This window comes from Ambystoma mexicanum, chromosome 4q (genome assembly GCF_040938575.1).
Source record: "Ambystoma mexicanum isolate Mex_15411 chromosome 4q, UKY_AmexF1_1, whole genome shotgun sequence".
NCBI classification, from domain to species: domain Eukaryota; kingdom Metazoa; phylum Chordata; class Amphibia; order Caudata; family Ambystomatidae; genus Ambystoma; species Ambystoma mexicanum.
This window is the reverse complement of record NC_090928.1, coordinates 1,202,730,712-1,202,748,354: the sequence shown is the minus strand read 5'-3', so window position 1 is coordinate 1,202,748,354 and position 17,643 is coordinate 1,202,730,712. Positions and strand designations below refer to the sequence as shown.

The following is a 17,643-nucleotide window of genomic DNA, read 5'->3' as shown; positions in this document are numbered from 1 at the left end:
AGCAGTTATCAGAGTCCGAGGCAGGAGGCAAATGAGGAAAAACAAAAGTAGCAGGTGAGGACAAGGAAGCTTAACAGTCAGAAGGATTACATAACATCACATAATGGAGATGCCTCGGGCTGAATGCTTTTATGATCTGGCCAAATCGCAAAAACACTTTAAAGACCATAGGAAACATTTTGTGAAGGTGCTTGAACCTTCGAGTGAGCAATGTCAAGGCGGAATGCTGGCAAGAAGAGACATTGAGCATTGATTGTTGAGAGAGACACGCCAGGTCATATAACAGCGGTTAAAGCCCTGTGCTGACAACATAACATAAGAACACATAACATAACAGGCGTATTTGTAAAGCACACGCTCACCCGCAAAGGGACATCTTGGCGTTAATAACAGATGTTTATTGTTACCCAACTTAATGGTACTATTTTGTTTCGACCTCGGAAGGATGAAGGGCTGAGTGGCACTGCCGGGATTCAAACCTGTGACCAGGAGGTCAAACACAGGCCCCTGTAGTAGATGCATTAGGCCACAGACCCGACAGACACAACAAATGGCATGCATAGGCCCACCAACATTCTAATGGCATAATCAGGCAACAATGGGCAGCTCATCGGGTTGTGCCCAGCTTGTAACACCTTCTGTCTGAGAATAGTTGCCTGCCACCAAGTGTGGGACAGGCCCTGGCCACGCCAATGCAGCCTGCAAGGCGTATGCTATCACCATTAGCACCCCACCGCTTTGGGTGGGAGGCTGGCAGGAGGAAAAGAGAGGAGGAAAACAAAAAGAAACCAGGCATGTGCGCACCAGCATGCACAGACCAGGGGGAAAGATGACAGACATTGGACAATGGATGAAATCGTGGCAATCAGTGGTGGAAGGCCGCAGAAAGGGTACTGGAGAACTCAGCGCCTAGAGGTGGTGACAGAGATGATGAGTATATTGGCTGATCAACGCTCGAGTAGCAAAGAAAAGCCAAGTGGGGAAGGAAGGAAAAGGGCCGGACGGTTTGTCGCTGATGAGGCAGGGGGTGGGCCCCTTGACAAAGGTGCCTGGGTTGCAAGGCGGGCCTGGGGATGAAATGCAGGGAATGGTTGCCATGCACTGCCACATACTGCCCACATTCCCTGTGTGCTGATTGGAAGATGAGATCTCTAAGGGTGTTAATGGACCATAGAGGACCCCAACCTAGGAGCTTATAATATCAGCAGACCGGTTCAACCCGGGTATCACAGATTACGCCGCAGGCTAATAGGTGTGTGCACCTGAGCCCTTCCCTCAGTGAAAGACAGGGTGGAATATTGACCTGCTTCTGAGGGTATGCAGTGATAATAGAGAATACATTTAGAGAATGCTCTAACAGAAAAACAAAAACCAAACAAAAAAAACAACATTTAAAAAAATAGACATGGGACTGGGATAAGGGGTTAAAACAGGTGGGAAAAGGGTTGGGGTTGGTTTAAGCAGATAGAGAAACAGGGTGTTTGGGGGCACCACCACCCCCCAAAACACAAACACCTGTATGTGTTGTATAAGTGACCTCCGCCTGATGGCCTGTAGTGGAGGTTCTAGGTCATTGCCGCGAGCACAGGAGCGTGGCTGTTTTAAACTCACTTGGTGGGGGCGACTTGCCGCACTGAAGCACGTGGCCTTCTACTGGAGACGCGGTGAATCTGTTTCCCCCCTCCTCTACTGATTCCCCCTCAGGTTGTATCCTGGACCCGCTTTATCCGATGGTGCGCGTGGCATTTTGATGTTGAAAGGCAACGAGGCAGCTTAGGAAAGCCATTGAAGATCTCCCAGTGAGGGAGCCTCGCGACGCCAGGCGGCTTTGCTGCGCCTTGAAGTGGCGAGATGCAAAGCAAAGCACCTGTCAATAAATGCTTTAGGGCAAGGAGGGCAGGGTCAGGATAAACACGCAACAGTGGGATGGGGCAGGCGGAGCACAACAGAACAGCAGCAGCAAGCACGAAAAGACGCTCATGGCCAACTTCAGCTGTTGAATGCAATGGACGACGAGGTCATGCCTTCCAAAGGTTCTTTGAGGTTTCACAGAGAAGTAACCCCCACTCCAGCAGCTACCTCCCGCGATGGGCCAGGAGACGCCAGGGTTACAACACTTTCGAAGCATTGCAGTCACCGACCTATCTTTGCCAGTACAGCGTTGTAATTGTAATTGGTGATTTACAGCGCTCTTTATAAGGTTTCTAAGCCCGGACCCGGGATCGAACCCGTGTTGCTCTGCGTAGCCTCGCGAGTTGGGGAAGTTCTCTGAAGAGTGGGCAGCGTGAACGAGGCCTCGATGGGAGGCTGTGCATTCATCTGGCCTTTACTTGCCCAAAAGATGCCAACTAGACCTGAACAGATATGCAGTCAAGCCCCTTTAGTTACAGACTTCTTGTTCCTCAAACCTTGGCTGAAAAAGAGAGAGAGAGAGAGAGAGAGAGAGAGAGAGAGAGAGAGAGAGAGAGAGAGAGAGAGAGAGAGAGAGAGAGAGAGAGAGAGAGAGAAGAGAGAAGAGAGAGAGAGAGAGAGAGAGAGAGAGAGAGAGAGAGAGAGAGAGAGAGAGAGAGAGAGAGAGAGAGAGAGAGAGAGAGAGAGAGAGAGAGAGAGAGAGAGAGAGAGAGAGAGAGAGAGAGAGAGAGAGAGAGAGAGAGAGAGAGAGAGAGAGAGAGAAATGCACAGATGGAAATCAATGAAAATATGCTCTTACGTAATATCACGCACCACCACTTTTGTTTTTCTTCCTGGGGCGAGGCAATGCAAAAGTATTGAATACTTTCTGAGTGTGGCAGGCGCACGTGTGTTTTGATTTTCAAATGTAGGCAGGTCTGTCACCACAGCCTACACTGGTTCACGTGAGAGGAAGGCTGTGCTAGAATTTTTGTGCAGGGCACATCTGGGGGTTCCTAACCCCTCATCACCATTGTTGCGGGCTGGCTCATGGGCACACAGGCCAGCCGGATCCAGGCGAGAGGCACGCAGCATAGTTACAGTGCTGTGGCCACAGAGTTACAGTGCTGCGGTCACACAGTGGGAGACAGTTGCTGCATAATGCTACCTCCAGTTCTATGTCTACGGGTTGCACACCAAGGTTCGCACCTGTGGATTGCAGCACAGGAGGGAGGCTGCATTCCGCTGGTGCGAAACATTTGTGCGCGGCCCTCTCCGGTCACTGTCGGGCTAGTCGCCCCCGAACCTCCACTGGCTATGCGGCACCCTCTGAGCCTGTTCACCTGCTCCCTCCCCTTACCCCACTTACCTACTGTGGGCTCTGGCTGCCTGCTTCCCTGCTCCTTCTGCCCTCTTCATACCGCTCCACCGGGAGCCCGGGGCACAGCATGGTGCACTTTTTCACAGAACCTGTTGTGACTCGGGCTTTCGGCGCTATGTTACGCAGACTGCATGCCGATTCCTCCCACTTCTAAGCACTGTATTATTCGGTGTTATCATTTACCTACTTTGCGGGTAATCAATTTATCAACCTTCTACGCAGAATGGTCTAAAATTACCTAATTTGAAAATGTGGCTGTCGTTTCAAAACAGTAAATGCTCAACTTTCTGAGCTATCTTTCTGGCCTACCAATGGACCAGTTTGCTCGATGCTGCCCGTTTGCCACACTTAGCTGCAGGATCTTCTGTGAAGTTACTATTTTTATTTGTAGGTATTGCTTAAACCCCGAACCTACCTGCAGAGCAGCAGAGCGCTGTGCAGAGTGTGGGAAGCCAGCATTTGGGCTGGTGACTTTTAACATTAGTGCAGTGTGGCGAGTTGAAGTATGTGCGTCAGTCCTTGGTAATGTGTTGTTTGAAAAGCAATGTTTGAGAAATGTACGAAATTGCAGAATTGTGGGGAGCATTTTGAATCCAGAGGGTGGGTGTGTGACATAGAGAATAACTGTTTTTTGCAATTCCGCCCTTTGCAGACATGTGATTCAAGCCGGTTGGTGGATTTGCTGCACGAGGAGCACGTGCCACCAGATATGAGTAGCTTAGCTTTCAAGTGTTCTAGTGTGCAACCCATGACTGCTTTGTAGATGATGCATGCCGTCTTGAACAGTACCCTGGCCTGGAGAGGAAGCCAATGTAGTTTGCCTAGGTTCGGTCAAAATTTCCGTGCACCCGAAATAAGATGTGCTTTAGCACGGTGGACTGCTTTTAGGGGAGCCAAGTGAGCAGCTGGGCACCCAGTCCAGCGAGCATCTCCTCCATCAATGTGCGAGACCACTGGCTCTGTTAGGCAGGGGAACACAAGGCCACTTCATGCGCTTTGGAGCAAAAGGAACAATGCAAGTGTGTCTGGCGACAGGGGGCAATTAGGGACTAATGGCTTTGAAGGAACAATTAATGAGTGCCTGTTTTCAATGCCAATTAATGAACTCCTAATTACAAGAAGCAATGTGCCACTGATTATCACATTTCTTATGACAACAGCCTATTAGTGAGAATCCAACTACACAGAGCAGTTAATGAGCTTCTGCTCAGAGAGGGCAACGCATTAGCTCCTGGTTACAATAGGAAATTGGGGGGCTTCTGATTAAAGATGAAATTAATGAGTTTAGTAATATATATGGAACATGTTGAGTGTCTGGTTACCATGGGCAATTGTAACACGTTTACAGGGGCAATTATTGAGATTCTGATTGTGCGGGGGACTTAGCAAACGTCCAGTTCTAGCCAGACACTAATGGGCTTGCAATTGAGGAAGCGCATCATGAGATGCTGTGAAAAAGATACATTCATGTTTTTTCTGGTTATAAGTTACAAGGATTGTGTTTTTTGTTAAAATAGGTAATTACGGAGTCTATGTTTAAAATAAACACTAACTTCTGCTTCCATATGACAATTCATGAGCTTTTGGTTAAGGCTGCAATTAATGAGCTTCTAATCACAAGGGCAATTTATGAGCGTCTGCATACATTGTGTAATTAACAAGCTTCTAATCACATGGGCAATTCATGAGCTTCTGATTGCGGTGTGTAATTAATGAGCTTTTAATCACAAGGTCAATTCCTGAGCTTCTAATTTCAGTGTGCAGTTAATGAGTTTCTAATCACAATGGCAAGTCATGAATTTATAATTCCAGTGTGCAATTAATGAGCTTACAATCACAAGGGCCATGCATGAGCTTCTGATTGTAGTGTGCAATTAATGAGTTTATAATGACACGGGAAATTCATGAACTTCTGATTTAAGTGTGCAGTTAATGAGTTTCTAATCACAAGGGCAATTAATGAGCTTCTGATTTCAGTGTGCAGTTAATGAGCTTCTAATCACAAGGGCCATGCATGAGCTTCTGATTGCAGTATGCATTTAATAAGCCTAAAATCATATGGGCAATTCATGAGCTTCTGATTGCGGTGTGTAATTAATGAGCTTTTAATCACAAGGTCAATTCATGAGCTTCTGATTTCAGTGTGCTGTTAATGAGCTTCCAGTCACAAGGGCCTTGTATGAGCTTCTGAATGCAGTATGCAGTTAATAAACTTCTACTCAGCAGGGCGATTCTTGAACTTCTGGTTGCAGTGTGCAATTAATGAGCTTCTTATCACAAGGGCCATGCATGAGCTTCTGATTGCAGTGTGCAATTAATAAACTTATAATCACATGGCCAATTCATAAGCTTCCGATTGCTGTGTGTAATTAATGAGATTTTAACCACAACGGTAATTCATGAGCATCTGTTTACAGAGGGCGATGGAAGAGCTTTCGATTACAGTGGGCAACTAATGAGACTCGAATTACAAGAATCTATAAATACATTTTCAATTGCAAAGGGCATTGAAAGAGCTTCTGATTGCAATGGGCAAATAATACGCGTCTGATTATACAGAGATTTGGGACACTTCTGATTGTTCTGGTGATTACTGATGTTCTGAGTTCCAGGGGCAATTGGCGACCGTCTGAATACCGAAATTTAGATTTCATGGGTAAACGAATGCGCTTGTGGCGAATCAACTTTCGGGGCACCAGTGGTTCAGGGATGAATATCGGTTTCTAAACCATTAGTCAACCCCACACTTCTAGTACACTAGAATGGATCTGAACAGATCTGGAATACAAGTCAATCATAAACCTCCTTGTCCAACTTTGGTAACATGGACGGAACGGCAGGCTTATTTCTGCAAGGTCGTGGACCGTTGGTTAGTGGCAACACTGCAAAAATCCAATAATTACCCAATGAAAAAAGGGACTGTCCAGTCAATGTTGTATACAAATATCTACTTTTGTATCATCAGAACAGACAGCTCTAGCACACTACAAAATAAAACCCACCCTGTAAAGGAACACAAAGGACAGACAGTTTCACGAAGGAAAGGGGGATGCACTCTGGATACTGACAGGATAGTCGGTAACGCAAAAAGTTGTCGTAACTGTTCAAGGTTATTTGTTTTCAGCACCAAGGGAGCAGTGGGTGGTAAATGTCACTAGGGGCCTTCCGAGAATGACCAGGGGGACAGAAACACAATGTACCTGGTGCTTGAGATGCTCTCGATGCTCGACAGGGTCGAGTTAGTTCCAGGACGCTTGCAGCTCGTACGACAGAGTTGAAGACGGGAGACCAGCTGCGGGTATCAGGCCGCAGGCAGTTCACCAAGCAAGGCTGGATGGACGGCTGCAGGCTGGCCTACACGGCAGCTCAGGGTCAAGATTCACTGTCTCTGTGGTGGTTGGCGTATCTGGAGTGCTGGTCGAGGCATCTCGGACGGCTTTAATGACTGCAGCAGGACAACAGTCAGTGGTGCAGCCGGTCGCAGTTCGAGGGCTCCACCGCATAGAAAATGTCCTTAAAAAATGGACGCTGGATGATGCTTGTCGTGGCTCTCCTCCTAGCTTCTTCGCTGGGCTTGTGTCGTCCTTTAAGGCGGACGGCCCAAAGCTGAGGAGAGTGTTTGAAGGCAACGGCCTTGTAGCTATTATTACTTAGACCCAACATGCACACTTTTAAAAAGAGGAGCTTTTATCCGTTTGCATAATCAAATACTGTCTACTTGCAAGAAGAATTGAATGACCAATACAATACAATTAAAAAATGCTTTTTAACATTTGGTATTTTGTATAGTGCTTTATGGTTGGGGTAAAGGCTCCAGAACACTTTGGTCAACAGGTGTTACATTGGCCAATTCTTACCCGCTTTGTAATGCTCAAATTGCAATCGGTGAGGATGTACCCATGACTCAGCCCGGCGGGGGTTTCAAACCTATGTCTCTCTCTCCGGCAGCCCCTCTTGACCGAAGGCAGACCTGATAAGGGAAGACTATCCATCCATGAAACCACAAGGCAGGAATAAATTATGACTACAGTGAGCAATTAACGAGGATGCAAATTCACAGGGCCATTAATGAGCTTATTGGGTGTTTAATTACATCTGACAATACATCGAATTCTCGGGGGGGCTAAACATGAGCTGCTGATTTGATTAAATCACTGTTTGTATTATGTGGTTATGAGCTGTTATTTGCATAGAAGAAGTCAGAGGATGAATGCAAACAGCCAATAACGAGCTGGCCCTTACAGGGGTGAGGCCTGCACAATGCATGCACTAAGGAATACACGCCACAACAGATGACGAGTAAATTATTCCTGATTTATAAAGAGATTTATATATAGAGATTTATTCCTGATATATAATTATTCCTGATTTATATATATATGATTTTCTGATTAGCCCTCCTCTGGTTTGATTCACTGTCCAAAAGTTGCTTTTAACCATCTAAGTACCAAGTACGAGTATGTTCGTCCTTTTTGAATAGACTTGTATAATAACCTGGCACTTACGTTAAAACCGTTAAAAAAGACTGAGTTTGCACTAGAAAACATTGAGACACACATGCCATTTTATGATCTGTGCAACGCACATGAACATGTAATTCAATTTAGAATTTAATACATATGAGAAGGAAAGTTACTCTGTTAATAGAGCTCTTGAGGTGGATTCTTTAGGTCGCCTCCCAACCCTGCGTTTACCAATTTAGGCAATGCTTAAATGCTAAGGGCGTCTATACGTGCCCTGAATTCCCATAAGACATCATTGCAGTCCGCACCGACCTCTGCCGTTGAGAGAGGCTCAAGAGTCCGTTTGGCAAGGGATGTGTTTATGAGGGTAAAATGGGGCGACCAAAGCCTCCAAGTAGACTTGTGAGTTTCAGAACTGCCTTTTGAGGTACGATCGCTGGTCAGGAGAAAAGGGCAGAAAGCTTCAGGACCTCCGCAGAGCAAGGAGGACATTCAGAAGAGAACCGGAAGTGAGGGGTGGAGTCTTTTCAAAACTGAGACCCCCTTAACATCCAAACACAGTCACCCTCAACTAGTGTTCTGGTGTGGCACTTTGGGGCACTTTAAAGTCAAGACAATGCCTTAGAACTTGAAAGGGGGCATCCAGGAAGCCAACAAGGACTTTCATCGACTGCAGTCTCCTCACAGGATGGCTTGGAGGGGAACTACCAAGCCTACAGAAGTGCAGACAGGAGCTAGAAAGGGGTGCGTATTGGCGCCACTCCTGTTCAGCTTGTATATAAACTAAGTAATTGAAGAGCTTGAGGTAGGAAATCTTGACCTTCCGAAACTAATTTCCCCAGGCCTTTTCTTGGCCGATGACGCCATTTTGCTAGCAACGTCGCCAATGGGACTCAAATTTACTCTGGCAACATTTCTAAGCAAGTGCCAAGAACTGAGGATTTTACTGAAGGAGGAAAAAAACTAAAAACAATGGTGTACAGACACAGATCGGCAAGGAAGGTCAAACTTGCAATGGCTGTAGAAGATATTGATCTTGAAGAAGTCACTATCTATGACGTCCTTGGGATTAAGGTCTCAGAAAATGGAATATGGACAAACAGGGTTACAAAGGCCATATTGACTTCAGAGAAGTGTAGTAGGGGCATAAGAAGCTGGGCAATTGGTCCGGCCCTTCAGAAATACCGGTCATAGGCTCTTGCCTCTGCAATGTATGGAGCAGAAGTATGGGGCAGCGCAACAAACCTTTTAAAGTTGGTAATGGCATTGCCCATGAGCCTGCCGGGGGCAAACCTGCGTATGAAGTGTGCCCTCCAACCAGTAGAGGATACCATCAACCTGCAGCCACTGCTTTGCTGGGTCAGACTTTGGTCCTTCCCTGGGACTGGCATGTTATAGAGAGGTCTTGAAATACATGCTGTCCCTGGATTGGGCAAAGTCATTATCGTGGCTGAAGCATGCAATGAGGTTAAACGTAGGTAAATTTTGGGTAGACCCGGAAGCCATGACCAGCAAGGCCAAGGGGATTATCAAACAAGCTGGGGTTGAGTTCTCTAGGAGGTCCATGGTGATAGCATGTGAAAAGCTTTCAACAGGTGTAAAATTCTTAAGACAATCTTTGGTTTTGAATCCTGTCTGGATATTGTGAGTGCTCGTTATGCAAGACGTTGGTACATTGAACTCTGCAATGCATTGACATTCTGAAATTGGGCTCATTTACTAAGGCCTAGGTAGAGGACGCCAAGGTGGTTTGTCCAATGTGTGGATATTTGGATGGTTTAATCATCCCCTTCCTGTTTCCTTGCAGGGGATATGCCGACCTTAGAGGAAATCCCTAAATATGCTGTTAAATCAGGTGGGCATACGACAGATCCAGCAGGCCCTGCCGTACTATCTGGACTCCGGTTATGCAACCATGGTCTTCGCCAGTTACTGAATAAACACACAGAGCATGGTTGAGGAGGTGTCAAATGGACAGAATCAAGGTTCAGTGGTTAGTTGATCTGCTCTGATGCTCATGTTGCTCTGACGTTCTCGGGAGGATAGCTCAGGGGCAACGTGCTCGCCTTGGAAGCAAGACCACACAGAGCCACATGGGTTCGATCCTCGGGTCTGCACTTAGAAACCTCTGGGTAGTAAGTGCGTTATATATAACCTATCATATCATGTAGGGACTAGCCTGCGAATGGAGTTTGTAATGTAATTTTTTTTATTTTTGCTATCATGATATCTGTAATAGCTTTTATTCATTTTTAATTGGTTTTAGTGTTAACAAAGGCATTCGATATAGAAATCAAGTGCAATATGCCAATGCTCGGAGCAAATTCTTGCATCATTTTAATCAAATTTGACGCTTCTGATATAGGTCTGAGTCAAAAAAGGATGTTAGTTGGAACATAATATATTTTAATCTGATATGGATTTGTCCATTAAATGTATTTTAATAAATAATATTGAGGTGTATAATAGAATATTTACATTATAATAGGCTATTTCAAGGTAGGTATGTCTACAAAATTTGAATTAATATTTATCAAATTTCAAATTATGAATTGTGTTTTATGGAATCAGATGTATTTGTATGCTTTTATGGCCTTAATGCCGAAATAAAGCAATATTGACTGACAAATATGTCTTCCAGCGGTGACGCTTCGGCGGCCTTCTAAAACATATGCGCATGATATGCTGTGATTTTTGTCAAATTTGGCGGTCGCCCAATACAGGCATCTGGCGCTAGGACTGAGATCCGAGAATCAAAGTAAGGGACTAGGAAAAACGCAGGGTTTTAAGGTTTTTTCTGAAGATGGCGTGAGAAGTCGGGCAATGACTGTTAGGCAACAGGGTCCAGTGCAGGGCACCCAAAGAGGGCAGTCATCACTGGCACTTTGTGTTTAATGCCAGGGAGATGAAGCCAAACTATTCTAGAATAACTAGGGCTGATGGAGGGTGAAGGGCATACATCTTTCTGGGATAATGGAGTAGCTTGGCTGTGTATTCATCTATGCACAATACACAGGAGCCTAGCACTAATTCCCTGGGTGACTGGGAGCAAGCCTAGGTGAAGTCTAGGTGAAGTCTAGTGGGATGGATTCAGTGGCATTTTTGTGGCTGACGACGGACCCCTTCCGAGTCGATTGACTGCATACTTTGGCACGTCTAGTAAGGCCACCTTTGCATTGTGCACATTTGCACAATCCAACTTGATATCACCAAGGCCAGGGGGACTTCTTCCCACTGGGGCGTATGCATGCTGAAACCAGCATGTTTGTACCAACTTGGCAATTTGTGTAGAAAAGGAATAATTTGCTGTTTAGTACAATGCCAGGTTCTTGACCTCCACGCTGGCTGGAGGCGGGGGCACCTAAGCAGAAAGAACAGAAATTGCGATCCCTAGGGCTGAAGATTATGATTTATGCCTAAAATGTGTTGAGTTTCAGATGATTTCCCATCATCCAATGATCACTCTTTTCATCTCTGCAGGATCCTTCCGATTGGTTCCCTGTAGCTTAAAGAGAATCTGCGTATCATCTGCATAGTTGAAAATCCTGAGTGCACAAGGGTCTCGGGAAGGGTCAAGTCCATCTCCTAAATAGTGGGTTACCACTATTAGCACCACACTTATCCTTTGTTTGGGGCGCTAATAGTTCTTTTTCTTTTTAAGGTCAATGGTGGCCACTATTAATACACATGCCCAATTTCCTTTAAGAAAACGTGCAAACAAGATGGCCACCGTGTAAAATTGTAAAGGTAGAAAGTAGCTTTACTATTTGCATGGCTAGGGCCTGGATTGGGCACAGTGATGAGGAAGAGGCCGGCAAGGATGGTGGAGAGGTAAGTGGGCGAAGATGCATGCTGGCACAATTGCTCGAGCGGAAGGGATGCGCAGGAAACACAAGTTGTGTTCCGCCCCCTCCTTTCCACCATACAAATGAATGAAAATGTGAGGCGACCATTATGGAAGGTGTTAAAGCCTCACACCTATGCACCATCCATTAACATTAGGCACCATTTGAAAATGAGCTCCCATGTGTTTTGTTTAGTGGCATAGTATTGGAGGCAAGAAGAATTATGCATTGGCTACCCGTTCAGGCAAGGGTCCATTTTAGGCTCTTGCTTATCGCACACAAATGTATGAGTGGTTTTATGCCTTCTTATTTAATGGAAGACATCGTAAAGAAATCGAGTACTCGTTCTCTTGGATCAGCTAACACAAATCTGCTGAACACATTGCTGTGCAAGACTAACAAAGCACGTAACAGAGCTTTTGCTCTAGCAGCTCCCCTTGCTTGGAATGCCTTGGATCCCGCCCTGAGAAATAGTGTCTCGACCGTAGATTTCAAGAAGAATTTAAAGACGTTTCTTTTCTCCTAAATATCTGATGGTTCACGTCTGGTTACTATACCCCTACGCTGCTGAGTAATCTATGTCTCGTATGAGCTTTCATGTTTCATGTCTGCGCCCTTAAGCCTCAGGGTACTGGGTGCGCAATACAAGTTGATGAATAAATAAATAACTCAACACTTTAAATGCATGTATGTGTATGTATGGGATTAATAGAGAGACAGTGGAGCGCTGTTCATAGGGTTGCTGTCGGGGTAACTTGTATGATGTAGGATTGGCAGAATTAGTCGGGTTGGATAAGGGTAGCAGCGGTCGAGATCTGCAGGGGGGAAGTGGGGTTGAAGGTTCTGGGTGCTGGGGCACCCTGGGATAGAATGCAAGTGTAATAATTCCTGTGCCCAGAAATCTGCTTCAGCCCTCAAGAACATGTTGAACATTTCACAGATAAAACGCTTTACCTCCCGAGGACCGGCCTTGTTACACATTTGCCCCTAACATTGAAAGAACCCTAGGCCACCCGGAGAGATGAAAGCGAGCAGCGCCTCATTTGCATTATAAAGAAATGCAAATTGAAAATGCATCGGTGTCAGTTCTAACAATCACGCCAGTAATCCCCAACTTCAACCTTGCTTCTCTTACCATGGCTTGAGGGCTTTAGAAATAGTTCAAACGAATTAATAAGTAAAGACAACTAAACAGGTTCATGCACCTGCTGTAGAGACTCATCTATCAATTGAAGGTATATAGTTATTATTAAACATGGGTCTTTCACATGTTCAGCCTTTTGTAGTGAACTATAATATTGAACTGCTACTTTTGGCATTTTACAGAGCCCTACTACGTTGCCTTGTAGCTGCTGCCATGCGCTTTCTGACACTTAGGTTTGCTGCTCTTCAGATAGCTGGAGTAAATTGTGCGATTATGGTGGGCCCTGAGCTCTACGCCATATTGGTGTGACAGCTGGGTGTCCCACCCAAACCATAGCCTTAAGTGAGACCCAGATTTTTTGGGGGGGAGGGGCGCTTAGATGAAATCAGCTGTTTAGTTTCATTAGAGGCTGGTGAGCCTTGCTAGCTTTTCAGTCATTGAATGAATGGAGCTCGGTGTTTCATCTGCATGGCTGCCATGCAAAGACATTATGGAAATCATCACTGTTGGACTGACTGCACTCTATTTTGAGGAGGGGACAAATAGTCATATTTGAACCTTGTAAAACCTGCGTGATGCCTACCTCTAGGGTGTGGGATATGCCACGCTAAATCCCGGTTTCCAAAGTGAGGATTGGAAACCCCCATTTCCAGTGCTTGCACGTCCGTGATGCGTGAGGGGTATATGGCCCACCCATTTTGGGTGAACTGGCCTAAGCACTCCCTCATCTGCTTGATGCAGTTGAAAGAGCTCTTCCTGGGCTGCCTCGAACTGAAAATGCATAATAAGTGTTATTATGTCGCCACACTGGAATTTTGGTGTAGTCAGTCTAGCCATGTCTTACTGTGACATTACATTGTTTACTGGGCATCATTGTTAAAGGAAACATCATATTTGGTTTAACATTGATGCCCAGTAAGAAATGCCATGCCAGAGTAAGAAAACTTAGCCACAATTGCTGGAGCAATGCAGTCTAGTCTATTTTTCAACAACAGTTATCATCATTGGGGGTCATTACAACCCAGGCGCTAATTGCGCCAACTTTACCACCATGGTGTAAACTAAGTTTACACCATGGTGGATGGCGGATTTACCGCCCCATTCCAAGGTGAGTGGGGCGGTAAATCCCCATTTCCCATTTTCCCTTCCCCATTCCCATTTTTGCCCCATAGGGCATAATGGGAGTGGGGAAGGCGCTAATTACGCCACCGTAAATTACGGTGGCGTAATTAGCATCATGGCAGGTTAGCGCCATGGATTTTAACGGCTGCTAAAGCAGCCGTTAAAATCAGAATAGGCGTTAAGGGTTAACGACAGCGTTAACCCTTAACGCCTGGGTCGTAATGAGGCCCATTGTGTTGGTACGTGGCTAGACGTGCATTGTGGTTCCACCAGTCTAGCAATTTCGAACTGTGGCATGACATTTTTTGACTGGGCATCTTTGATAAAGCAAGCCTGTTAAGCTTTATTAGGTGGCTATACTGGCACTATGCTTCAGCCGCTCTAGCCATTTTCCTACTGTGGCGTGACATTATATACTGTGAATTTATGATAAAGCAAACCTTATGAGTGTAATTACGTGTCGGACATGTTTCTTTATTGTGGCATGGCATTTTTAATAGAAAAGCTAACTGGAGTATGTTTTGCAGAGCCAACCTGGACATATCTTCTTACAGTATTGTTACTAGCATTATGCGCAAAGTAAAAATGTATGTTCTTATAAGAATACTGGCATGTATAGCTGCAGAGAGTATGGAAATGTATGGGCACAGCCAGCGTAAAAATTATATTTAAAATGGTATATATTCTGGGGAAGGGCATCATGAAAATGCACTGGGAAAAGTTCCTGTGCACTGTTGGTGACTTGCATCTAAACATTTTTTCATGTGTTCCCCAAAAAAACCTGATTGCAAATCTTCTAGCTTTTTACCCAATTTGTTACAGAAAGTGTGCTGTGTAATACACAATTTTAATACATTTTTCTCTCATGTTTATTTGAGGCAAATATTTTTAAGAAACACCAGCCGCCACTGGCTGTGTCCCATATCAGAACTGCTCTGTTCTCTCTCACTTGCTGCTCACATTTGAGCTCATGGGGCGTCTGGGGCCAGGGCGTCCCATCTCAGGACTGTGTCGGTTGTCGGGGGTAGTGGGTGGATCTGTGCAACTTCCACAACTCCCCCACAATCAGGACCACCACTACCTTCCAGTTGTGCGTGTGGGACAAACCCTGCTGCACCCAACCTTATATCTGTCCCTGAGGGTGTCCTGTTCCGCCAGTCCTCCAGGCCTCAGGGGTCCTCAGCAAATAGTGGCCCATTCTAAACCTTGATTTGAAAGCCTGATATGGAAATGTTCAAGGTAGAAAAGACCTAAGATTATTTCTGTGAAAAAATTCGGTCTTTTCTTCCCTGAACATTTCTGACTTGGCCCCCAATCCCACCCACATACCTACCCCCTACTTACCTTGCTGCCTACTCGCTGTGTCCCAGTGATGCATGTTCCCTTTAACTTCCGTGATTGGGACCTGGCGCTGCACGATCATTTCCATTTTTTTTTTTTGGTCCGAGGGACACCCCTGCAACCACCACTCACAATATAGTAAGAAAGCGTGCGGGGGACGTCCCCGCCACCGAATGGGGGATTGGTCGAACATTTCAGCAGTTCAGTATTTTCAAACTTCCGAAATTCGGCCAAATCTCCCATTCAGTCTATTATTCTCGGTCTTTTTGTCCGATTCCATAATAACTTCTTGTGCCACAATGAATTCCACATATGTACGATATTTAAGCCAACACATTGAACAACTTGAGGATATCAGAATGACCTATTTTGGCTGAGATGCGTGCCTGCCTATTGCAGGGGCCTCTTAATAGCCACAATACAGGTTTGGAAAGTTGCAGCGGGTCAGTTGGTTTTAATAGAGGAAGCATGATGGTTGCATTAAATGTGTCTTATTTATTTAATCAGGATTGATAGGTATGTATTGATGAATGTTTTACTTTGTAATATTGTAATGCATATCTATGTTTAATATTTATAATTCATATTCTTGTGTTAAAGTTTGTATGCACAACAAAAATACAATTTAAAAAAATAAGTCTGATTAATGCAAATAGTTCTTTGCTTAGCAGCAATCTATTTCCAGAGAATGATTAACAGAGTGACAGGCCAGCCAGGCACAGAAGGAGTTTGTGAACACTGATAGTGCTTGCAGTGACCAAGGGGACTGATGATGTCATATTACAACAGGTAAGGCAGACATGCACTCTCTCACCCTCAATGACAAGAAACACCAGGTGTTCAATGTTGGTCAATATCAACTAGATTTCATGGGTCACTAGGTGAAGGGGAAATGAATTACAATGACATCAGGAAAACATTCAGGCCATTCTTACATTGCCAGTCCTGTGGATCTCTTAGCAATGTATTTACATTATAATTTCAATCCTTCCAGGAATGGTTAAACATTATTAGGAATTTTCATGAACCTATGAGGAAATCAAATATGATTTAGATTATATTTCTATCTTTAACCTTTTATGAATGTAAGAAAATGCAGGAACTTCAGCGACCATTCCTGGAAACTTTAAACAATATCCATGTATTAACAAATAACCTTTCCACAATCTTTTAAGACATGATCATGCATTTTCATAGAGCATCACATAGGCCATAAATCAATTAATAATCCAAAATACAAACTATTGAAAGATATGCAAAAAGAGAAAAGATTGAGGATACGGAAATCTAAAATAAGGAAGGGAAAGGCAGAACGTATGAAGACAAAATGGAAGTGGGAAATAATAGACAAGACACCAGAACATTCCAAATACAGAAATAGGATTAGTAATGGATTTCTACGATATCCAGAAATAGGAATAGTAATGGATTTCTACGATATGCAGAAATAGGAATAGTAATGGATATCTACGATCTCCAGAAATAGGAATAGTAATGGATTTCTACGATATGCAGAAATAGGAATAGTAATGGATATCTACGATCTCCAGAAATAGGAATAGTAATGGATTTCTACGATCTCCAGAAATAGGATAAGTAATAGATTTCTACGATATCCAGAAATAGGAATAGTAATGGATTTCTACGATATGCAGAAATAGGAATAGTAATGGGTATCTACGATCTCCAAAAATAGGATAAGTAATGGATTTCTACGATCTCCAGAAATAGGATTAGTAATTGATGTCTACGATCTGCATACATTTCCAAGACCGTAACTGGGATTTCCACAATTGAAATAGGAAATCTGTAGGCATCAACCTCAAATACCGGTATGGATTATGTATATAGTGATATTAGTGCATTGCTATGGGAAAATAAACCTACATCCCAGAGACTGTTTGTCTCAGGTTTTGGAGGCAGCACATTCCAACAAAAAGTTAATCAGTGGTCGAAATTGTCTATTGCATCTGGAAATAATGACAAATGATTTATGAGTAATATTGATACGAACATTGGCAATTAATGTAAACATATGTACGCAATGACCAAACCTGAATAAAATTAAGTCTTTGACAAGCGGGTCAGAAAAACAGATTCTGGAATTATCGTTGATTATCCCAGGGTGTCACCTTAAAAGGTAGCTACAGAGTATATCAGAAAGTGTGCCTTTGCACATTCTGAAGACAAACTAGCAACATTGACACATCTGTACTACAGCATTCATGCATCACCCTCAGACAGATGGAGCATTAGAGTGTTAAAACAGGCATTTCTGATAGTATTGCAAATGGGTTTCTGTGATGGAAAAGGACCCAGATGTTAAAGTACACAGCAAGAGCATTATCCATGTAATAAAGTGGGATCACAGACTCATGTGTAGCTCAGGTATGAAGCACACAACCATTATGGCATCAGGTTGGTCCATGAATCAGTGAAAGGTGGATCCTTATCCAC

The 17,643-nt window shown here is 44.3% G+C and overlaps 1 protein-coding gene across 2 annotated transcripts in view; it reads right to left on the bottom strand.

The window, feature by feature from the left end:
• Positions 1-17,643, bottom strand: part of MDGA1 (MAM domain containing glycosylphosphatidylinositol anchor 1) — a 1,353,685-nt gene that overhangs the window by 901,716 nt on the left and 434,326 nt on the right. The window lies entirely within an intron of this gene.